This window comes from Aptenodytes patagonicus, chromosome 7, assembly GCF_965638725.1.
Source record: "Aptenodytes patagonicus chromosome 7, bAptPat1.pri.cur, whole genome shotgun sequence".
NCBI lineage: Eukaryota > Metazoa > Chordata > Aves > Sphenisciformes > Spheniscidae > Aptenodytes > Aptenodytes patagonicus.
Window position 1 is genome coordinate 37,497,026 of NC_134955.1, and position 26,239 is coordinate 37,523,264.

General features: G+C 38.6%; 1 long non-coding RNA gene across 1 annotated transcript; it reads right to left on the reverse strand.

Moving 5' to 3' along the window:
- LOC143163485 (uncharacterized) lies at nt 1-26,232 on the reverse strand. Its single transcript, XR_012995908.1, has 2 exons — nt 26,170-26,232; nt 1-1,132 (listed from the first exon to the last, which is right to left on the reverse strand). It is a non-coding gene; the product is annotated as an uncharacterized LOC143163485 (long non-coding RNA).
- Nucleotides 26,233-26,239: the final 7 nt, after the last annotated feature.

The window sequence follows — 26,239 nt, forward strand, 5'->3', positions numbered from 1 at the left end:
TTTCCCAAAAAGTATTCCTTAGATGTTCAGGCTGTTTGGTTTCATCTATTACTTTGTGTGTGAGAGAACCATGCAGTGAATGATGGGCATTCTGATTGCCTTGACTGTCTGACAGACTCCTACATCATTGGAAATGCTCTACAGATCCTTTACTTGGCATGTTCTTAAGGGACGCAAAGCTGCACCTACGATTCCTGAGAAATCCATAGGACTGGTCTTGGATGTAGCAGCATATTATCTTTCCGGGTATTTCAGCAGGGAACCTAAGAATGTCAGCGCAGGTTTCCTGCACAAATCTTCACTTTCAAAACTGGAGTTAAAAACGGAAGATAACCTCAGCACGTTCTCCCCATTTCTCTTCAGTAATGTCTCATAAAACAGGCACCAGAATCACCCTGATGATACCACATTATTGTGTGACAGAGCGTGCACAGATAGGCTGCAGAGCAAGCTCTCAGTGAAGAAGCATATACATATATTAGATCATAGGGTGACCAGCAAGGTCTTCATACTCTTTTACGTAACACACATTGAGACAGTTAATACAGGCTATGACAACAAACACTGTAGCTGTTTTTGTTTTAAACAAAAAGGCTAAAGCAAATTATTTCACATATCATGAATCAGCCAAGTTCTGAAAACATACACTGGAGTAAGATATATTGCTCCAGGGAGATGTACCATAAACTTAGCATAAGGCAATATAAACAGAAATTTCTCTTGAAATATAAATGAAAAATTGTCATGATTCAGATGGGTGGTTTCCAAGAAAAACCTGTTTTCAGAAAAAAAAACCCAAACAACAAAACGCAGCAAGTCTCTCTGGCTCCTGGGTAGTGTTGATCTCATTCCTAACTGATATTGATATATTGGTATTGAAATACCTTTCTCTCTGATTCCTAGCCTTTTCTTCCAAGTCAAACAGGATTTTGCCAGTTTTGTTGGCATGGCCAACGCAGTTGTGGCTTCTGGTTCCCATATTGCTTGTCCAACTTTGTTCCTTGCTTTTTTATCAAGGTGAAGATGAGATGAAGACATGATCTTCCAAAAGGACATGATATTCACTCTATCCAATGACTTGGATGAGTCTTGTGAAGAACAAAGCAGTCTTGCACCTCACCAATCATGTCACCTGGATGAAAAACATGAAAATTTCAAAAAAAAGAATGAGATTCTTTTCTTTGTGCAGGCCAGGTACTGTGCAAAATGTCAGTTCTAATCCATCCAATGAGGTGCATATGCTTTCCAGTATAACATGCATTCAAGTTACTATTGTAAGTAACTTGTTTCTTTCAGTAAAATATGAGTTGTTAGTCCCCTGGCAAATACACTGAGCAGCCTTAAAACAGCAATTCAAGACAAAAATCAGAACTGAGAAAAATAAATTAGGAACTTACTTCTTTACATTTGTATTTCTACACTCTTTGACATTGTGTATTGATTTTTATCTACAGACTCAATTATTCTGAAATATTGATAATGAAAAAAAGATATAAAATTAAAATATGGCAATATCTAGGAATAATTTCAAAAACAGCCTCAATTTTAAAAACATTTTTTCTAGCAGTTAATTGATAATATATCTACTAACATTTGAGTTATTAATGTCCTGATATACAACCAGACTTACTCTGGATTACACACTTCCCAAGTCCAGTATTTGAATTTATTCCTCAATTACTAATGCAATTAATTGTAGTTATACATTAGCCTGTTTTTAACACATCAAGCTCACAAGGAGATTAAGAACTAGATCAAAACCCAACAAATTATGGTATGCTATATATAAAACATCATATGCCTGATTAGATATTCTTTGTAACTGAATTTTCTGAAGAGCCTACAGGAGTGAAGAGCCTAACGGGCCCTTTACTTCCTTTTGAAATGTGCCCTGCTATTTACCCTTTGCATCATGCTAAGATTATTTCAGTTAAGAGGAACTGGCATGCCAAATTCTCTCTTACTATATTGCAATACTGGATGGCTGGATAAAGTTGTGCTCTTGCTTGCTTACTAGAGAAAGCATTTCTAAAATGAAGGATGTGCATTTCAAAATGAGTCCAGATTTCAAATAACATTACAATTTGAAAGAGTTTGGATCTAGGTTCAGAATGGCACTTAGCATTTTAGGCCATTTTAAAGTTTTCAATACTTAAAAATTTGCCATGTAGTCAGTATGTTCTCAGAGAGGCCATTTTTAGCATAAAATAGAGATACAAGAATATATATTGAAAGATTTAACCAGGTTCAATGGAGAAGAATACTGTTTAGCAATAACTTTAAGAAAAATTTTATCAGTTAATCTCAGTGTTCAATGGTCTGAGTTATTAAATGTAAAATGACCTCGTTAAAGTGATATGACTAAAAGTGGTCATTCTTTTGTCAACCAATGTTTCCATTTAATTAAAACGTTCTTTTATTTACTAAGCCATGTGGAGTTTCTGGTATTTTTATTCAAATGCATTAAAATGGTAGACCTGCTGAACTCTTTTTATCTATATATTTTTTCAGCCTAGAACAACCAGACATTACCTATATGCAATATATGAACAATAACTATTATTTTCCATTAAAAATAATAAACAAATTCAGAGAAGTAATAAATGTTTATCCTTTGGTAAACGTTTTAAAAAATAGTTTTTAACTAAAGAGAAAACACCTCACAGGCAAGTTTTGTACATTTTGAATGTTCTATTGCTTTCAAAATATAGTTAATCAGTTCCATTTAATAGCTGAATATTATTCTTTTCTATATAGGAGTGCCTGATCATTTTGCCATATGCTACTGTCTCCTTTTTAAAAGCTCTTTCTCTAATGGCCTTTGATTTTGCCTTACAGAACTTTTTGTTCTTTTCCTCTCTTTCCATTTTAGTTCCAACACATACTCAGGCTGTAAAGGGAACATCTATTTAAGATCTCTTCAGAGCCTAAGGATATGTATTCTTCTCTGCGTCAGTGCTGAGTGACATAGCTTCTTCTTTAATCAACCATTACAAAGCTCAGAAACACTGCTGATAACATCTGAAACTTTATGTACTTATCTATAGTAATCTCTGAAATCTGCTTCTTCCAAATCATTACTCCTTTGCACTGCTCCTGAAAGGCATATAGTGGAGATTCTCTCTTGAATACATAATTAAATATTGAATGCAAGGCAACTTAGGCACTCACTAAAAGTTTTTTTTTCTGTGACAAATATATACATTACATTTTTCTTGTGAGGGTTAAAGTAGATCAAAATAGGAGGATGTATCATCTAGTCTGTTCTTGTCTTAGTTTTTGACACTCTGTAGGAAAACAATATTCAGGCCTGGGCATTATCTATCTCATGCACTCAGCAAGAGATGCACCTAATTGGTTATGGTGTTCACCCAAGAACAAGATAGAGGTCCACATCCCTGGTCTTTCATCTGAATGCTTGCATATATATTGGTGTGGAAACCAGAATACAGATGATTACTCTAGACAGCAGGCTACAGTTTAAGGCTGATTTTTAAATTGCATTTTTAAATTGTAAGTGTTACTTATATGCTTAGGTGGTTAAGTTTAAAGTAATCAGTGAATCATGGAGATTACAAGGTACAGAATTGTTTAGGCATAGACTTAGGGTAAGAAGGCTGTAGTCTCCCATTAAGCACACATGGCATACCACTTCAGCAGAAAGGCCATGTAGTTCCTTCCTCCTCCTCTACTGTGATCTTCTTTCCATCTATTCTTTAAAGAGTGTATAATTTATTTGTTTATATAACAAGGGACGCATTTGTGGCTTCTTAAAAGACAGCAAATAAATTACTACTCTGAGAGGAGAGGGAGAGCATGGAAGAGAAAGAAGAGAAGTGAAACCAAAGCAATATTTCTAATAGGATAAATTTTGCACTAGGTGAACCAATGCCTGGGAACTTTTTCAATAAGAAATGTGGTTTTGTCTTCTCTACTCAGTGATGCATGCAGCACTGAACTTTAGTCCCTTCTCTCCCTCAATTAATTTGTTCAATGAGTGAAATATAATTCTCAATTGTAGAATTTCTTTAAAAAATGTCTAGTCTTATTTGTCAGGTGTTACATGCCATACAAACAGAAAAGTAGAGTCTATCTGTTAAAGAAATGTAGATTTTCCATGACACTTTTCTTACTGGGTAAGTGTTTACTTCACAGGGAGCTTTGTTTGCACTTTTAGCTAGAATGAGAGGAAAAGAAGTTAAATTTTCATCCCGTGGATTTACTATTTGAAATATAGGTGGTGTTCCTTTACACAAAAGCCTGGACTGAGAATGGGACTTCAACCGTTACTCATTTAGAATTCATGTTTCAATATCTATTTGCTTTTATTTTATTTATTTATAAGTTTTCCCCATTTTCAAACCAGAAACGTGCTTTCTAAAGCACAAACCTAGGCTATAAATGAGTTAAAGACTTTTAGATGTCTCAATGTTGCAGCATATAGCATTTACATTCAAGTTAGGTTAGTTTAGTTCATTAACTCATTTGAAATCCGTCTGTCACATGTGCCTTTTTCAGACTCAGTATAAGACCACAGTTGAGTTAGCAAGTAAGTTGGTGAGCAAAATTTACACAGACAAAATACAAAAAGATTGCAACACGGATTCATCTTTAAGCAGTCATTCTCAGTTTCCATAATTAAAGTAACTTGAAGGGCTATCCTTCAACTTACCACTTGCTGCTCAGCACTAGGTAAAATGAAAACACGGGCACTTGCCTTACGTGATACCTATGAGAAGCATATGCAAAAAGGAAGATAAATGTTTTACTATAATTAACTCATCTCCTAAAATTTCCAGTTTTTAACTTCTCTTTGAAAGGAATGGTATCAAAAGCAGAATGACCCCTTTGGTTAAAGTATATGGCAGGTGAGCTTGATAGAATACTGTAACATGAAGTTCATGAACACACAAATTCTGGCTTAAGTCCAAGACTTCAATAAACATCTGAGAGAAAACGCTTCTCAAATGCACCTGTGCAACCTGCAGCACCTTATAGTGTGAGAAAAGTTCAGGTCTGACTGTTCAGGAATTCTGACTAAATAGAAACTACTTGCACATGACTGAGAAAGAAAGTTAAAGAAGAAACTGATATCTGGTGATGAGATTAATGCTCCCTTTTTTGTCAGATTTTACAAAATAACTACCTGACAGGCACAAAGATTTCCCAGAAACGCACTTTAAAAACACCTATCATATCACAGTTTTTAGAAGCGCTCACACAGGCTGTGTCAACATCAAAGCAGAACATGTAAGGACAGAGTAGAACCACAGCTTAAAAACAACATTCCCACCTTTTTTTTTAAGAAGGGCAGTAAGTGCAATGCTTATGGGGTTAGCATTTTGTAAGTGTTATAATGCTTATAATTTTCCATAATAAGAACTTATTTTTTCTTGTTTCTAACTAGCAAACTGCAACTATTTGGGCTGAAAGTCCTCATGCCACTGTTTGCCACTAGCTGGGTATTTCTGTAAATTTCAGCTACCACAATGGAACCATCTCTAAGAGTAAAATCAAGAGAAAATACATTGTATTGTCTGTGTTAAATTACATTCTAGACTTCTGTAGACTGAGAAGGCTCAACCTATGCACAGTACCAGTGGATATATATCCAATCTTTTCATGCCTTGTTAAATTCACTAAGATGATGGTGTGTGGATTTGCCTGATTAAAACTTGTTTCATCTGATAATTTTGTAATGACTACAGCCACTGTTACCAAACAGCAATTCACAGTTGAACTCTTTTGTCTACCCAAGCAATGGTCACACATCTAGTGCCCAACACAGACATACCCAGAAGTCATTGTTCTATGATACCGTGGCTTGAGGAGCTATTCAGATTGACTCTTCCCGGACTCGTGGTAGCGCATGTGCCCCTTCTAGGTTAAGCCAGAGCAAGTTTGTGAGTCATTCTGTGAACTGGAGGACTTAAAATGTGCACAAATAAGGCAGATCAGTTGGCTGACTTAGTTCACAACGTAGCCCCACAGCTGTACAGGTACAAGGCAGGGGACGTGAACAGCAGCACTGGAATAATGAATGTCCAGGCATGGGAAAGACAACAATGCCTTAGACTGGCATTACCACTGAAGCCCTGTATAGTGGAATTAGAGCCTGTGGGAGCTATCCTCTAAACCGAAACTCAGGGGGATAATAACACTGACTGGTAGAGCAGCTAACAAGTGATACTAATTCAACTGTGTTGTCTAGTTAAGTCCTTTGCATAAGTTGCATGTCGGCACCATCTCAGTTTCAACCCTTAACAGTCATCTTGAGATAAAATATTTCTTGGATGAACATCTCTACTTGTTAGGGACAAATCAGGTGAAAAGAAATATGGTCTTTTGCTACGTCTTAAACTAGTGTTATAGAACATAATGTAGGATTTTATATTGAATTGCCTCTTCCATACAGTTCCTCAATCTAAGTATCACTCAAGACAGAAAAAAAAAAAGGCACCTGTGGTCTGACTTGCAGCAGAGCTGAGTTTCCTCAGCAGAAGTTAGTGATAAGTATGATTCAAATATAAATTTCTAAATACTTGGGAAACCAGATTATAGGTATCTTAGATGGGACATCCAACATTACTTGATTTAACTGTTTGGGTTTTACTCTCAGTACTTTGGTATTCCATGTGTACAACATAAACAGTTTTTCTTTCAATCTTTACTAAAATGAATTAAGTAATAACAACAAAAATTGTAAAATGGAAGCTAATTATTCTGTATTCAGTGCAGACTGCAATAAACTGTATATAATTCATGGAGCAGTATACTGCAGAAAATAGCAAACTGTTCATAGGACCATACAACCATCAGACCTAAATTATGCTATGGATCACTAAATCTAATTTCCTGCAATTGCAGCCAACCACATAATCTAATCCTTTTCCTAAATGTTCCAAATTGGTCTTAAGGATTATTGAATTGCTTGCCCATAATAGGAGAAGCCATAACCCAGCCATCTCTGGATTTTACTGACCATTTTGCCAGAAACTTCTAATGCTCAATCTGAATTTATTCATGGGAAGTTTCTATCTGTTCTTATGCTAAAGTTTTCCTTTAGAATGAAATTTCATATATTCAGCTAAATGAACAAAGATTTTATGACAGTTTGGAATATAGCACAGAAATGGAGCACCTCCTTCCACAGTATTTGTTTCACTCTGAATTCATCTTTCTTGAGCTTGGATGCCAAGAACTATTGTAGATGAGAGAGCTCCTGCACATCAGATAACACAACTGCTTTCCAACACTACTGCAACCAATGTCATCTAGTACACTTGCCTCTTCCACAGCCATATCACAGCGGTGACTCATAAATCATTCTGTGATCAACCACTCACTACAGTTGTCCCCACCACAGCTGTTTTCAGTCAGTGAGCTGACAAATTAACAGAAACTCTCAGTATTAATCCCAAAGAGCACTTGTACTTCATACTATTAAATTTCATCCCTCGTATATTATTCCAGTCCTTAGAGTCATCCAGGTCTTCCTGGATATTGCAGCTGCCTTCTGTGTTAATGATAGATGTATTTTTTGCTATTGGTAAACTCAATTACCACACTCTTGTATCTCCATACTAAGATTATTAATGACATTATTAAACAAGAACTGTTTAAAGACTGACCCTTGAAGAGCTCCAATAATCATACTCTTGTAACAGCACTTTCCCTTTCAATGCCACTTTTTCTCTTCCTTTTAGCTAGCTTCCTCCCTCGCAATATAGTGCTTTCAATAATTAGAGAGCATTGATTATCATATGCACTGAAGGTACAGCCATTAGGCAGGAGTCCTGCACAAATAATATGTTCTTATTTAGGTAAAGACTGTCTAATGATGCATGTTTACCTGGACACTAAAGTAAGGATTATCTAGGGAATTTTTTTAATAATAAAAAATGTATTTTTCTACTGTACTAACACAAATTGCAAACACTAGTTGAATCTGATACATAATACTAAGAGGTATGGAGTATTAAACTCTAGTTTTTTGCTATTATTAAGGGAAAAGTTTTTGTTTCATAAATGACAAAATTTTTTTGATGTTTCATTTTGAAAAATCATGCCTTGTTCCATTAGCAAGCTAAATTAAAAACAATTGAAAAGACCCAAATGTTACATGGAATAAATGAATAAAATTCTTAGTGACTCACAATGAAGTATTTTTTGTGAATCCGAACTAAGAGAAACATATTTTGAGTATAAAAAAAAAAAAAAAAAAAAAAAAAGAGAAAAAAGTCTTTTGGATTGACATAAAATGAATGTACTTTCTGATTGTTTTGATTTTGCAACGGAACTGAAAAAAATAATTTCTTTAACCCACCTCTAGTTTTATAGGCAGCGTGAATTCTGGTATTCTCATATGCTGACCCCATCACCTTGCAGGTTTAGTGGTTCTTTTAACACAGGTTTTTCAGGACACAATTTAAAATTAAACAGCAGTGTGGCAGAGACAGCTCTGGTCTTAAAGCTCAGATTATGTCACACTATCTACGAGCATAAATTCTGGAGAAGGTTGGACTAATGAAAGAGTGACAGCGCCTGCAAATCTCCCCAGTCTCTGCAAGAAAGCATTTCATGCAGGGACAAACACAGTGCCATGTGCATAAACAAGCCTGTAGTTCTAAGATACAGAAGCATATATCAACAGCTGTATGCACATTTGAGGTAATGTTTTTGTACTGGCCTTCAGAAAAAGCTAGGAGAAGCTTGATACAAAGATAAAAACTGATTATAGGCAAGCAACAACTTTGACAGAGTGGGCCAGTGGGGGAAAAAAAGTCAAGGAAAATCACCTGGGAAACTATTACATCACATGCATATGGCAGAAATAAAAAGTTGTTTACTGAAATGGAAAAAAAAAAATGTCATACGTATCAGTAAGGGATTGTGTACAATACAACTCAACATTTATTTGAAGGCATACAATGTCATACTGTTTTGCATAATTAACTACTGGCAGAAACATGTATTGAATAAAAAACCCTACAGCTTTGTCATTATATACTTAAAAAAACCCCTATTTCTAACAGATACTTTATATGTCAGAGTGATCACATGTACCCTAGCAACCAGGATGTTATTGAAATTCTGCATACAAGTGCATGAGTCATTTTAAGAGATGTAGTAAGTCTAATAATGAATGTTTAATGAATGTCAGAATCAGTAAGCTATGAGCTAGATTTTATAAATGTGCAAAGCTTGGTAAATTAATTTTGTTCATAAATGTGCTGATAAGAAAGGATAAATGTGCTATTTTTTTTCAAAACAATGTTAAGTAATATTTTCTATGTTGTCAAGTTACTTCCCTTATTTATCATCTGAAGCTTTTTACACAGCAACTTCACTTATCTCAGTTGTAAGGATTTGTTCTAAAAACATACATCATATCTCTCTTATCCTGCCCAAAACCTGAAAAAAAGTCTTCTCTACTCCATGTACAGCTGTGTGGGTACAAGTGTCATATATCTAAGTTACAGAAAACATCCATGTAGTGTATTTTATATGCCTTCCCTGGCACCAGTTTCCTTGTGCTTCAGCTCTGATCTTCAATATACAGAGGCATTACCTGTTTTTTTTAAAACAGTGTTCTGTAGTTACTGCACACAATTTGCACAATGTGCTGCTTCAAAGATCATCACAAGGCATTTGAAAATAAAGAAGTGGAAAGAGAATTAAGCCACAAAGTAAAATTTCTTTCCACCTAGGGGATCTGAAAAGGTCCTGTTTCATGACAGTACTGTTGCATTCATTACGACGTTGAATCCCAACTACTTGGGATTCTTTCCTAAACAGCAGTCTAAGTACAAAATAGACTATTATAAAGTCTACAACATCACGAGGGAAATGTTTGCTTAAGTAAAAAGTAAAAACACACTTTTTTTTTTAAGTCTTGCTTGAAGTACTCAAGGTATTGTATAAATGCAAGGTTTGAGGTTGAAAGGAAAGAGCATTGATGCATTCTAGAATGACAGTTCTCACATTCCTCGCACAAACAACATATTTGCTTCTCCTTACTATTCCAACCTCTATACATCAGCTTAACTGTACTCATTGGTACTGTGTTTCATGCTAATTTACATAGAGCATCAGTTAATGCCAGCTTAAAGGGTTTTTTTTAGTACTTGGCCATTAATTGATGCTGTGTATACTAGTCATATCTTGTTGTCAAAGTTTTTTTTCTTACAATTCCTTTTATGAATCAGGAACAAATTCTGATGAGTTATCAATCAGGTAGGAAAATTAATCAGAAGTTGGAAATTCCTAGAATAGTGCATGAAAGAGAAATAGGCCTTTGTAAACACATTGTACATAAGAAGAAGGAGACCTAAAAGTAATTGGAGGAAGGAGGTGGCTTTGTCAATATAAAACTTGCTACTGATTTAACATAAACTGAGAATGATGGACATCTAATCCAAACTAAGCTCAAATTTCACTGGCTGTTCCTCATAATTTGCATAGGCTTTGTGGGATCACTGTTATATTAGTCCAAAGCACAGCACACATTTTTCATGCAAAATGAGACTATGTCAGTTGTGGTTCAGCCAAGGATAGCTTTTTAACAGTTCAGAACCCTTATTTATAGACGTTAAACTTGAGGCACTAATCCATTATTTTAGTCCGTGCTGAAAGAAAAGAAGAGGTAAACAGCATCTCAGAGAGACAGTGTGAGTGAAAACCTGTCACTTTTTCTGATGTAACTGAATCTAGGGTGTGGTGCACACTCACTATCTTATCGTAGAACCCATCCCTTGGTCTATTTACAGTAAGGTACTGAGCAAGCCAGGCTTTTATAGCTCTTTTGAACTCACTTAAGAAACTCTACTACAGTTATCAGCACTTGCACCACCAGCAACATCAAAACTAGACAATTTCTCCATGTAGTTTTCATTCTCAATTTAGAAAAAGGAGAAATAGTAAGTAAGACCATAATTCACTCTTAGGATCCTTGTGTTTTCTAAATAGCCAAAGAAATGAGTGCTTAAGAGAAGAATCCTTAAGAAGAGTGCTTAAGAGTAGAAGAAACTAGTAATTTGGGCTAATACGTCATAAGGAGTAATTTATTTTATTTCTTTTTTCTGCTTTTAAATGATCCAGAAAAAGATGTACCAGTTCAAAATTGTCCACAGAGTCGATAAACAAATCCCCTCTAATCAGCAGGAAGAGTTAAAAAAGTTAGCTGTGAACAGCTCTATTTTTTCGTGTATTTGTGACTGAAGTCCTCAGATGTTGTTTCTGTTCTGGTTAATTGTACAATAATCAACTAAAGGAATGCTGCACTATGTATTTGAATTTATTTTTAGAGTCTTTCATGGGCATCAGTATGCTAAACACTGTAAAGACATGGACAAAGTGCTTGCTCCTGCCTGACCAAACTGTGTCTAAACAGGCAAAAGGGGAAATGGGAGATGAGAATTTGACCAAAATTACACAACTGACTAATAACAAACAAAGGAATCAAGATTTCCTGCATTTAAGCCCAACAAGCAGTGGATCAGGCTGCTTTTTACCTGTAGAACTTACAGGGGAAACTAAATACTCCATTTTTTCACTTGCTAGAATGTGGCTAGCCTGGTGGATTAGGGGACACAATTTTGAGTTCTCTGGTTTTGCCTCTTGTTTTCAGTCTGGTTTCCTAATGGAAATGAAAGGAAATGAAGGAAATGAAACTTGTGCAATCACAGTGGGCATGTACGTGTGCCTGCACATGTGTTCAAGTAGTAACTTTTGAACCTGTCAGCAAACTGTAGCAAAATTGGACACAAAGTATTGGTCTCAAAGATAATGTAATTCAAAGGTATTGGTCTCAAGGGTAATGTAATACAAATGTTGTGAAAATAGGGGGACACGTGTAGATGCCAGACTGTAGCCTGAGAGCAAGAAAATTCATGCGATAGAAATCACACTACTTTAGTTTTGATGTTAACAGAACCACTCACTGACCTCTTCAGTTAGGTTTTAGAGTTTTCCTCCATATTAAGAAATTTATTAATTAAAAACCCAACAACAAAATGGAATCTCATGAAACAATGCAACATTAGGAACTGGATCTTAAAGGAAGAAAGCCAAATACAGTATTATTCATAATAAAATAATGAACTAGAATAACTGCTCATGCATGGACGGCATGTAGATCTCTCCTTTCAGCCTATGGGTATCACGTCTTTATAAATAGCCACAAGACCGTTCAGATTTCCTCTGTGCTTCAGAGGGTAAAACTGGTAGCAGCAGAAAGCCCCACTGCTGTATTTAGAGGAAGAAGGAGGAAACAGAGATGAAAACTGGGGTGAAGCTATGTTCATGATTGAGAATATTTATATTAGTCATCTCAGATGTTATAGTTAGGCAAGGTCTACTCAAAAATATTAGTGTATACAAGGCCTCATTGAGGCTCAGGGAAGGCAATGATTCAAATTCTAACATTAGAATATGCAGTTTGAGCATCTGTCTCATGTTGGAACTTACTTGTTGCTTTACAAGCACTGCTCCTCTTCCTAGCTGGTGAGGTACCCTGCCAAGAGTGTGTGAATGAAGCTGGAGAGAGGGTACATGTTTCATTTGAGTACTGCTGAGCAGGTCAGAAGTTTTGTTTCCCTTTTTAAAACAAGGGTTCCAGCATAATTCAGTTTTCCACCCTCACTAATGTGAGCAGCCTTCAACCAAACCAAAGCACACAAATTCCATTGTGTCACACACATTCACTCAGCATAAGCATAAAATGGAAGGAGAGAGGCTGAAACTCTAAGACCTTTTTACATGGGATGGGCTAGGGAATGTTTTTGTTCTGGTTGCTATAGTAATGAATACAGATAAAGCTGATTGTGAAATCACTGCAATTACACATTTAAAGAGGGTGGTACTTTCAAACAGTAGCGATACAACTGCAATGCAAGAAAGTGATGTAATCAAGGAAAGATGGAAGCATAAGTCAACAGCATGCTTATGACGTGTTTATTGGATTACAATGAAATATTTGAGAGAGGAAGGCTGGCTCTTGGTTAAGATGTTAGTATCAGGTTTTTGACATCTAAATTCAGTATTTTGCTCTTCCACTGCTTTCTTTTGTGACCTTGACCATGTCATGCAGCTCAGATCCAGTGAAACACAGTGTTGACTAGAAGTTATGAGCAGTAACAAGCCATTTTAGCTGCTTGGCCATAGAGCAGAATCCAGAACCTTAAATTACTCAGATTGACAGGATGCATTCTGAATTGGGAGCAGCTGAACATAGTTAATAGTAATTCCTTCTGAGAGATCATATCTTAAATTACATCATCTGAGGTGCATAAGTGATCTTTGCTGAAAGGAGGCACTTCTTTTGCTTGAAGTTCTGGAATCTCTCCTCAAGATAGATTCCCTTCAAAGGGCAAGGAAGTGAACACTGTTTTTGTAATGTATTTAAATTCAATGGCTCAGGATGCTATTGCTAGGAGCAATGCTAGGAGCCCTCATAGAGATGCTCTCACTTACAGAGAGTGCTCTAGCACTCATGATATCATTATATGAGATGCCTAGGTTCAATTCCTTCTGCTGTCTGTGGAAATTCAAATCTTACCTCCCACGTCTAAGTGGAAAAATGTCTTAAATGCCAGGCTGTAGGATATTTAAAAGAGAAGGGTGCTCTTACTCTCTTCTGTTCAATAATTAAAGAACCTCGTGTGCACAGGGAATACACACAACAAACATCGACACAGCCAACTACCAGAACACTTTCTTGGGAAGGGGAGAAATTAGGTTCCATTTCTGTTATATTTAGTATTAAGTAGTCCTTGGATCAAGCTTTTCAAGCAACATAGCCAGAAGAGCAAACAGTCTATGGATTCTGAGTGCTGGGGGCTTACTAGCCTGTCCAGAAACAGAGCTTTAGATGCCATCAGATTAAGGAAGAAGCTATGTCAGGGTACTAAGAATTTTAACTTGGATCTAAAGAATTTGGAATACAAAATACTCTATGGACTGAGATGTCAATCTTGCTGAACAGTTGTCCATTAATAAAATGACAATGTTGGTAGTTCCCTACCTGCCCCAGGTTCTGCATGATTAACTACATTAAAACTGTGAGAAAATCAGAAATTGCCATCATATAGCCATGGAAGATTAAAAATACAACTGACAAAGATTTAACGAAGTTAAATAGCTTCAAATTAAAAGATTTCTTTAAGCAATTTTTCAAAGTATCAAAAAGATTAAAAGAATTAAGCTTGCAAAATCATAGTATTTAATCAGTCAAAAGATAGCACAAGGACTTTGTAGAGTGGGAAGGTTTTTTTGTTTTTCAAAACATATTCCATAAACTAATTGCAGAGCACTTTGAATAGTTGTCCTGTTAAATAATTTGCCTTGTGAGAGCCAAAGAGCCAGATGAGATACAAAGAAATAAAAAAGGAAAAGGAGATATTTGCACCACAGATAAAATGAAATTTTTAAAAAACCCAACATGTTCTGGTCTATACATAAATGGCAGAAAAATGAAAGAGAGAAGGCACATGATTGAGATAAGCTTGTTAAATTGCTGGGGTGACCTCCTGAATTTCCTCTTAATCCCTGATGTTTCCAAAACCACTGAGATTAGAGTTCAAGGAACAGGAGAATGAGGTAAATGATGAAAGTAGTGTTGAGGGATACAAACAATGCTTGAAAAGGTGGCTGCATATTAACTTGAACTGTATATAAGTAAATACAGGCAGTTAAAACATGAAAACAAAACAAAAAATCAATGAAATTACTCTTTCAGTCCTGTGTGGTGTACCTAAGCATGTTCTGCAATCGACACAGCTCCAAGGGAACAACTTCCTATGGAAGCATGTCAAACATTAAAATTGTATCTGTTTATCTGAGAATCATCACCACAACTATTAGCATAGCACAGTCTTGGAAATTTGTATGAAAATGAAATGGTCTAGCACATCTACATACTTGCACAACTTCTAACGGTGATGAACGATGTTGTAAAGTCAGCACAGCACATGAATGCTTCCCACTGGTGGGTCAAACTGAATCCTCAGTAACTAGTGCATAAATACATTGTGTGTCAAAGAAACTGTAAAAACTAGATAAAAGAGGTAATAAGGTTCTGAATCTCAGTCAGCAATTACTCCTACAGGGTGCTACTATCTATTTTTTGCCACCTATCCTGCAAAAAAGCTGAGGGATCTACAGACCTATTTTGTTTAAGAGTTTGAACTATTTTTTCATTGCCACAACTACAAACTGAGACAAAAGCACTTAAACAACCTTCCTGTCTGAATACAAATAGTATGCACCTTGTAAAATAGTGATTTGAATATTGGTAGAGTCTGACATGTCCACTTAAGCACAGTTTTCCTTCTTTATTGTCATTTCTCTCTACTATGGAAACATGCATTAAACTTCTTTGTCCACATTCTTAAATAATATTCTGTAACTGATGCTGAGAATAATAGTGTCTGGCATGTTCTTAAAAGCAATGTAAAACAATCTGCATTAAGAATACTAGTTCAGTTACTCTGACTCATTAGTCACACAGTTTATTGGCAATGTTTTTCCCTCCTCCTCTTTGTTTTCTGACCTCTTAAAGATAGATACCACTAAGTTTAAACTCAAATTTTAAAATGTGTTTGTATTTGACAAAGAAATAGCACACAGCAATTTTTTTTTAACCTGTGAGTCATCCTGAACAAACATTAACAACCCTTCCTTTCAAAATTCCAAAGAAGTGATAAAATAGGACAGGTAGATAGGAAGAGAGAAAAGACACCCAAGCAAACACTTTTCAGACAGAAACAGAATCTCTAACTTTCACTACCATATTATTTTCAGGTTATCATAAGACTTCACTGTTCATGTTTATATCGCAGGATTTTAGAAGCTTTCAAAAGTTTTAAAAAAAGGTACTGTTAACTCCTTTTTACAGATGATTGAAGGGGCAAAATAAAAAGCTGCAAAATAATGATTTTGAAAAAAACTTCTAGTTGAGGCTACAAAAAGTTTTGGATACTTTACTTAACCCTCTTGTAGCCTGACTACCAGAAATATTAACACTAAAGGTGCTCAGCATATCTTGACAATTGTGCATTGTTTTCTAAGTTAGATGTTCACAGAGACACCTATAATTAGAGATTAAGCTCCTGAACCTAACAACGTACTTGGGCTAGGGCTTTACAAGAACCCCTTAATATTGCCCCTCGAGGAGCTCCTAACAAATAAGGATTTCTTTTAAACCAGATTAATTTTCAGCATATGAATTTTCAGCCTGTCCCTGTTTGGCATTTTAAAATAAGAGTGGGTTTAAATGTGTCTGTTGAATTGGTGCCTAAATACCTTTAAATGATGTGATTATTCATATGGTACTGAGCATTGGTTTTGGTATATATTCGCAATTACATTCTGTTCAGTACTGCTATAGCTACTCTCCCCGATTAAAACTGGAGCTGGCAATAGATAATGCTTCTAATCCAGAAAAGTGGCAGTAATGCTTGACAATATTGCTATTCTGAGTTGTCCTTTAAAACAGTAAACAATATACATTGCTTTAAAGCTGGGAGGGTAAGGAGGTATAAAACGGGGAGAAGGAAAGGGTCTTAGGAGTTCAGGAAAACTTGCATCATTTTAGGTCTAAGTAATTGACATTTCCCCATATTCATTTTACATCTAGCCACAATGGACAACAAATGAAGGTGGTCCATTATCTCTCTGCTTACTCAAAATTTTCTTTATTGCATTCATCTGCCTGATCCTGTCCCCAACATAATTTATTGCAAAGTGTCTATTAAATCCAGCAAACTGAGGAACAAGTTTTACATTCCCTTCATGTAAGTAGAATTCTGATGGTATCAACATAGGAGTGTTAAGTATTCTCCTATAAAGAGTCTGAGCACAGTTTTGCTGGTATTTCGGTCACCCACCTCTTCAAGGTATTTTCTCCATTCATTCTTAATAACCCTAAGAACTATAGAAACTGACCAGTGCATTGACCTATCCTGATGATATTCTTCAGGGACAAAGTAGAAATTCAACAAAGTACTGTTGTGTGTAACCATTTTTGTATACAGTTTTGAAAAAAATGGGATTTTTTTCTAACTAGCTCCAAATATGTTATGAAATATCAGTTCTGTTCAACTGAAAAGGCATCAGACAAATTCTTCAGTCAACCACCCTTCCTTCTGCAGTACATGTGGAGCAAATAGCCTCTAGGTCAAGCCATAAGTATACAGACTAACTGAGAACAAAAGAGCACATGAGAGACAAATGGAGTCCTAGAAAGATTAATCTTTCCCTTCATGCATACATATGGCTGGTAAACTTACCATTTTCAGCCCACAACTAAGACTATTTTCTTCCTTTTAAATAATGGTCAACTTACTGTTAATTCTTGTATCAATAACAACAGAAGACAGAAAGCCCTTGGCAGCCACTGCTATTATCTGCAGCCACACTGCCTTTGTTCTTAGCCCTGTTCTGCTTCCTTCTAATCCCCCAGCACCACAGGCTCCAGTGAGTTGCTGGAATGGGTTTGAGGGAAGATGCTCTTCCTCCCCTCTCCTCTCACTTCCCCTCTTCCCCAGCTGACTCACATACTGAGCATACTGAGAGAAACAGAGAGGGGCAAGCAAAACCTGGTGAGAAGGGAAAAGAGCATTTCCCTGAAAGCGATGCAAAAGGAGAGTCCCTCAGCAGAGGAGGAGTGTGGGCCTTGTCTATGTGGCGTATCATGTCCACTTACATTTTCAGCACTCAATCCAGTGTTTAGTTCAAATCAGCACAACCTTGCACTTCAGGGTGAAATCCCCTTGGAAAAGGTTCCTGCCCTGCAGATGAGATCAGAAAGGGCAGAGAAACACCACTTCCTACACACCCACATCCTGTGAAACCCCTGTGATTACTCCTCATTTCTCTTCACCTCAACTGTCACTCCTGCTTCTTCACACAATCCCTACCACTGACTTTGTCGCTGCAAATAACAAGGGCAAAATCATTAATACTGGTCTTGAACACTGCAGCAGCAAAATTAAATTTTGCCCACTCAGTTTGGAAATTTTGAAGCAGCTCTGTCAGAAACAAACCACATGGAAATCATGTCTACATTTCTTTCCAACTCAAAGGAGCACTGTAATTTTAGCTGCTATTTGCTAAACAGAAAAAAATTAAGTAAATATTACATTAAACAACAAAAAAACCCAAACCACTTCTGTGAGCCCAACTTTCCTCCTGTGATACTTTCAAAGGGACTGTTATATCCACAGCAATTTATCTGTGAAACCGCTTTTAAAAGGTTAAAACAATACACATATATTTCTAGTGAGTGGTGTCTTGCCTCTTGCTGCTAACCTAGAGATATCCTGTAAAGGAAGTAGCTAATCACTGTCTCCTTGGAAAACGTTTACAAAGGGACGTTTGGGATGATGTTATCTACATCCTGTTTAAGTAGCTGTTTTGTTCTTTTAAATCAGATGGTGAACCAAAAAGAGGCATTCTTAGTAGTAATGTTATGCTTTTCCTTTCTGTATCTTGAGTCTCACTGTTTCTGGACAGTAGTTATTTCAAGGGTACCAGCTGTTTTTCACCTTATCTATCCATACTTTATACACATGCATTTTAAGAAAGGAGGTGTTGCAGCATGGTTGGGGTTTTGGGGGGAGTGGGAGGAGGAAGGGAAGGAGATTAATTTTTGTGCAATTCTTATAAAAATAAATTGTAAATTGTGTGTACACGTAAGCATCCTGATGACCTGAATCAAAACTGATCAAGTACGTTAATTCTGAAAGACCATAAAGGAAAGAAAACTATTTTGCTATGGACTACTGGAGGGAAGTAGAAGTTACGATGACAATGCTCTTGCACTTGGTTATACTAAATAAAAGCTTTTATCTTCCCCTGATGCCAGAATTAAATGTGATTTTGGTTTTAGTGATACAGAACACAGATTTCAGTTAGCAATACCATTACTTTTCACTGCATATTGCAGTATCATAATAGCCCCACGGTGTGCTACTTCTGAAACAGCTGGACATTAATGCAAGGTAGGCAGATGATCCTTCTAGGCAGATGACCAGTGCTTACTGTATTTCAGCATTCTCCTAAATAGGAAAACATCAAAATCTTTAATCAATAAAAAGGCTGAGGTATTACTTGCAGGACTGAGGCTCAAAGCCACACAAATCAAAGTGTGCTTCTACTCAGAAGAATGCCACCAGCTAATAAGATTTTCTGACTTACCAGACGATGTTTTTATATTTTATCAAGATATATGTTCATTGCTTTTCTTACTGGAACAATTAATTTTAGTCCACTGTTATTTAAAGTCTTCCAGATTAAAAACAACCAAAAAATCCCTCTAAGCAGTTCAGTTACACATAGCTGACAGTGCAAGACTGTTGCCAATCGGCAGCTTGCAAATTATCTGTACAAACAACTAATGATAAACTTAGGCATAGTTCTTAAGGTAAATTTTAGATTCTTTGATGACTTTTAAGTCCTTTAGGGAGTCCAGGGTGAAAATAGAAGGAGAAATTAATTTATTAAAAATTAGGAAATATCTAAATTTTCCTGGACTGGCTCACTTCATCTTGTAAGATTTGTCTGAAAAGAAGAAAAAGGGAAGAGGAATTTGGCCATTTTGGGGGGATTCATCTCTGCTCAGAATCCCAATCAGGGTACTGATGAAACTCAGGTATTGGTGCACTGAATGCACTGCCTGATGCATATAACCATCTATCAGAGTCAAATTTCCTGGACTGAATGTGAAACCTCTAATTTGGGTTGCAAAATCATGCACTCATGTATACTGTGCATCACTGGAATATATGAGCACTTTCACAAGCATAAATGCAATTATTTTCAGAGTATTACTAAGCAATTGGATAAATTCTCACCGACACAGCTGTAAGTCAAGAAAAGACTTTATCAATCATCTTTGTGAAATATAGTGAGATTGTTTTTCCAATTTAAAAAGGGGGAGCAGAGGCACAAGTGAAAGGCCACAGAACTTGTGGTACTTAAAATGAGACAGTGAGGACCTTTTCTCCAAAAAAACAATTAGCATTACTTAGTACTTTGCATGATTGAAGTACCTGTTTTTATTTAATTTTCACTAGTGAATGCTCAGATTTCTGCAATTTCTGCAGGTAAAAGAATGCCCAGTCAGCATCCAAAACCTGAGGAATGCAGTCAATAGATACATAGACAGCTCTTTTCAGCATTATTACTTGAAGGGCAAGGGACTCTAGGAGGGTCCATAGAAGATGCACAAGCAGTTTTCAATTATCTCAGCCATGAGACCACAATTTTACTTCTACAATCCTCTTTCCCTAGTGACTACAAGCCATCTACCTTCTGTAACCAAAGCAGTTGAAAATGACAACTCCCATCAGTATGCCTCCTTATTTGACCCTCAGATCATATCCATACTATGATCTGAATGGAAGCAGAGGTGTTATGAAAGAAATTGTATCTTGTTTTATAGTTAAAGCCAATATTGACATCCATACACACAATGAGACTTGAATCTCCTAATTTTGGAGTACACAATTCTTCAAGGAGCATCTCTACATGGTAACACTGTCATAACTGCAGTGGCTTAAAGACACAGTCAAGACAAGATCTGTAAGTAGAAATAATGCCTTTTATTAGACCAACTAGTATAATATAGGAAAAAGTAGACAGATTTCCAGATATTGCTATTTTTTAAGTTTAGTAAAGCTTTCAACATCATTTCCTACAACATTCTTGCATTCAGTTTGGGACATTGAGGTCTGGATGGGTGGACAACTAGATATCCATCTAGTAAAAGGCTGTTTGAATGGTTAGGCTCAGAGAATATGGGTTGCACTGTAACTGGAGGTTGGCAGTGAGTAGCACAGGGGTCTATCCTGGGACCTGTCCATTTTAACACTGTTATCAACAGTCTGGGGGAGGTGACACAGTGCACTCTCCTCAAGTTTGCAGGCAGCATCAACTTGGGATGACAATTCAGTCCACTTGAGGGCAGGGCTGCCATCCAGAGAGACCTAGACAAGCTGGAGGAATGGACTGACAGGAACTTCTATGAAATTCAGCAAGCACAAATGCATAGTCCTGCACCTGGGAAGGAAGAGACCCTTGCACCAGTGGAGGCTGGGGACTGACCGGCTAGGGAGCAGCACTGCTGAAAAGGAGGTGGAGGTCTTGCCAGACAGCAAGCAGCACACAAGCCAGCATTGTGCCCTGACAGCAGACAAGGCCAACAGCACCCTGGGCTGTATTCACAGGCACAGAGCCAGCAGATCAAGGGAAGTGATTACACCACCTCTACTCAGCACTCTAGACTGAGTCTAGTTCTGGGCTCTCCAGTAGAAGAAGGACATTGACAAACTGGAGTGAGTTCACCAGAGGGCCACTGAGATTGTTAGAGACTGGAGCACTTGCCCTGTGAGGAGATGCTAAGGGAACTGGGCCTTTTCAGCCTGGAGAAGAGATGGCCTCAGGGGGAATGTAATAACAGATTGACTGTACTTCTGAGAAGGTTATTGAGAAGGAGCCAGGTTCTTCACAGCAGTGCATGGCAGGAGTATGAGAGACCACAGATAAACTGAAACAAGAGATGATATTGATTGGACATACGTTTTTTTTTTTTTAACCATCATAACAGTCAAACATTGCGGCAGATTGTTCAGAGAAGCTGTGCAGTCTTCAGACTTGGAGGCTTTCAAGATCCAACTAGATAAACCCTGAGCAACCAGGTCTAGTGCCACAGCTGGCTGTGCTTTGAGCAGGAGGCTGGACCTGAGGTCCCTTCCAAACTCAGTCATTTTGTGATTCTGTGATTTTCTGCAGAAACCCTCTTCAAGTCTACTCAAAACCTTGTCTTTTCCTAACTGTGCCAGTTGGTCTGATAAAAGATATTGCCTTTACCTACAAGCTATGTCTTGCCTATAATTTCCAAGACTAAAAACCACAGATGTTCCATCAAGTGGCAGCATGTTTACACCTACATGGATCATTACTAGGACTGGACTCGTTCAATCCATCCCACAGACCTTTGGCATTTGAACTGACAAAATGACTCACAGTAGCTGTAATGATCAGCCTGAGTGTTCACTGAAAGTGGTGGGGAACCCATAGCTGGCAAATAACCTAAGAAATGCACTGGCAAAATCCAAAACCAGTGACACCCGGGTACTTCATGCTCTACACTAGGTTCTGACAATTTTCCTAAGCTTTTCCTTTTCCTCTTTCATGAATTCTAGTCTTGTCTCTTTTCCACCTTGCTCAGCTCAAGGCTGACTGCTGGACATTAAAAGGTTTAACAGAAGCAGCCTTTACAGAAGAAATGTCAGTATAGAGGTAGATTGGATAGGTAGATCTGTTAGTAGCATAGCTACTAACTTTGTTAGATGTCTTGCATATAATGTACACAAACCTATGGTCCTTAAACGTAAGGAGGCAGTGGCTACTGGGTGCTCTCAATTCCTCCTATTCTTGCAGAAAAACTGGAACCTCAGAGGTACCTTACTGACAACCCAAAGCACTCAAATAAGATTAATCCAGTCTTCTTCAACCTGACTTAAAGATCATGTTTAAAAAGAGGATTCCCATTCTCCTTAATTTACTATCCACTCTCTCAATCCTACAGCCTTACACTTTCAGGTCCCATTCTGTAATCACGAGTATGAGTTTTATTGCCTCCCACTTATAAATGAAAGCTGTAGTTGTCCAAAAAGTCACCCTAGAACATGCACCACTGAAGGAAGATAATAGTGATAAAGTCACAAAAACTAACACCGTTATAGGTCACATTGCTTCGGAAAGTGGAACATTCCATCCCTGGCCACTATGGCAAAGGTGCGTCAAGAGAAAAATAGCAAGAGAATTACCATGGTCTGATAACCCCATTGAGGTTATCAGACCAAAACCTTCACTAACACTACAACTTTCTAAAAATAGAAATGTCTGATAAATTAGTGAAAGCACCCAAAGCCTAGATCATCCTGATCAAAAGTTATGACCCAGGCTTGGAACAAGACACTAGAAATACTCTACTAGCTGTAACAGAAATCAAAACTCGCACCACCAAAAACTGCTCTAACAGCTACAAACTTCAATTATAACAGGGAAGTACATTTAGATGGTGCCTTAAATAGGGCTGCTATTCCTATCAGCTGCTCATACAGGATAGCCACACCTTTGGCGTATCGCAGCTCAGATGAAAGAAGTTTTTTCATGTGCAACTGCTAGCAGGCTCTCACTGATGACAACTTGTTAAACCCAATGATTCTGATTACTACCTAGTTTGCATAACATATGTTGACTTTTCATACAGTGACTTTTCATAGCTTTCCATTTGCTGTCCTTCTTTCCGACTATGTTAGCAAGCTTTTCTCCTTTTCTGGAATTGCTTCCTACACTAGATTGTCTGGCTTGCCTTTCTAATTTTGTCTACTGACCCCGCCATCTAGCAGATGCTCTGTCAGCGCTAAGGAACCTTCTCATTCATGATCCCACAAGGACACCGAAAAGCTTTTGGAATCAAGCTGTGATTTTACAATGATCTACGTAAAATAGATCCAAGTGAAAGCTACTGGAAAAATGTGTGGTCTTGCTCTCTTGCCGTTGTTTGGTTGTGGCAGCAGTTGAGCTAATATGAGTGGGTAGTGAAATGAATTAAATAATTGATACTGTATGACAGAACATGTATCATTTTTAGTTGAGTTGGGTTTTTTGCCTTGATTAATTTTTGTGTAAACTCACTGTGTGGTTGTACAAGCTCCACTAGTTGGCTCATTGTAAAGAGCAGGAATATGGACCCAGGAAAGATGGCAAATTAAATGAGCTTAAAGTAGATATGAAAGAACAGCTTAAGAAAATTATTTTCACTCCGCTTCAAGGCCAAGCTAGGTTTGTGGACTCGTACTAACTTGAAGGGAGAAAGGCATATCTTGAAGTACAACAGAACTTCAAAGATCCGGCTTGCGCTGAGGCAGTAAGTTCGTCCCTTCATTTGGTTCCAATGGTAAAATCCAATTTATAAGTTACTATTGTTGCAAGATCTTCCAAGAATCTGAGCACAACAGTTTAAAAACGCCTGGCTGGGCATGTTCCCTCGGGAGCAATATGGCCCATCCTAGCCATCATCATCTTGCAACTCTGTTAGCATGGCTCCTTCAGATTATAAGTTATATTTTAAAGTAATCATCTACTGATTGAAGCTCTGAGAACAGAAGAAATATCTTGCCTTTCCATGGAGCAAATCTCTGATCCTCTGAGGACACAAAACAGGCATGAATCTACTTTACAGTAGGAGACCATTTCATCTGAAGAATATCACATTCAAGGATCAGTATGTCAGACTGCTGTGTGGGCATTTAAGTTACAATTGAATTTTTGTATGAGATTATGTACTGTAAGATTTACATACGGATTACCTTCTGACCACAAAGGTAGAGAGTATTCCGTCTGTCAAACCTCCATTTATTTGTGTGTGTATGTATGCACATGAACTTCTCAAAGCAAATGTGTTAAAGAAAAAGCAAAGATAGCTGGGATGTAGTTCTCTGAAGTAGAATTCAGCCAGGAGAGTGGTTTAACAACATAATTGCTACGATAATATCACAGACCACGTGACCTGTGCTCTTGGATATATATTAATGTATTTGTGTTTCTTAAACCACAGTGACCTTCAAGCTCTATGCCAGGAATGAGCTTAAAACTTACTCAGAAGAATGTCACATACTGAATCACTGATGTGATTTCCAGGAGTATGTTGGGTTTTTCCTTTTACCTGGAAGTCTGCAGCAAAGCAAAAGTCAGGTTTGCACAGGTCCTGTTGTGATAATGGTAGTTACCACCGCCTCTGAGAAAACGCCAGTGAGCTGTGCCCTTTGCAAAATTGATCATTTTGGAGACCTAAAGAGAAATGTGCCCTGGTTGCTGGCAGAGAATTACTCTGAATACCTGAACCTTACCAGTTAGTCTTAAAATTAAAGAAACAGTTTATGAAAACTGTCTGGATCTCGGTGTGAAGCACGATGGCATTATGATGCCTAAGCAATTTTTAAGAACATAAACTGAGCTCTCAAAATAAGCTGTTGACAATGCAGCAGCTGAAGTGCCCCATGACCCAGTACTTTTGTACTGCTCCGTTGAGTGTATTTCTCAAGACCATTTAGTCAAACTGTAATTTACAGGATACGGGGGGAGTTTGCCGTTTCAGATTTTCTGCCTGCTCATTTCTCCTCAGAAGTGAAGGAGTTGCCAACATCGAGTTGGAGTTGCTCTCAGAAACTCGTAATTATGATATAAGGACCGTGAAAACTACTGGGTCCCCTTTCCTTGCTCTGCGATTAAACTGGAGGGGCAGCGTAAGGTGCCAAATAAGCACAGAGGCTTTAAAATAATAATCGTCAATGTGGGTACCTCAACTTTGTGCCCCCACCCCAGCACCGCGCAGACGCTTACTTCCAGCTGCGTGTGCCGGCGGCGGGGGGAAGCGCAGCGTGTTCCTGCCGACGCGGAGCTGAATGACCTGGGCACCTTCCCGCCAGCCAGGCCGCTCGTCAGGCCCCCGCTGCGCACCACCCTGGTCTGTGTGCGGAGGGGGCCCGTGCCGCCCGCCGCCTTCGAGTCCGCGCGCCGAGGCGAGCGCTCACCCCCCCGCCCGGCGCCCGCCTCTCGCCGCAGCGGGCGGCAGGTAGCGGCGCGGAGGGGCCCCCGGCTGACACCCCACCCCTCCCCTCCCCACCCCTCCCCCGGCCGTTGGCGAGCGAGCCAATCAGCGCGTGCGGGTTCAGGGCGCGCGTGGGACCACCCCAGCCGTTGTCACGTAACCCCGGGGTGGGGGGCACAGGGGCCCGGCAGCGGCCCGTGCTGTTACGGGCGAGGTATCGCCGCGCCCGCGGCGCGGGGAGCGGCTGGGGTTTGGCCAAGAGCTTGGCTGCGCTTGTCCCCCCCGCTCCGCCCCGCCCCGCCCCGGCACAGCCTTCCCAGGTGCCCCGGCAACGGCTGTCCTCGGCCAGCGGGGGGCCGCCGGCGGGCGTGCTCCGGTGGTGTGCCGACTGCTGCGAGGCACGCGTGAGCCCCAGCGGCTCAGCCCGCCGCGGGGAGGGGGCTTGCCCAGAGGGGAGGGCCTGCTCTGCCGGGCCGAAGTTGTGCCGTGGAAAAAGTTGCGGCCGCTTTAGCGCCAGGCGGTGTGAGCAGGAGAGCGTGTTTCGGTACCTGGTAAATCCGGTGGCTTCAGAGAAGAGCAGCCCAGTAGCTCAGTACTTCCTTCTGCCGATAAGATCTT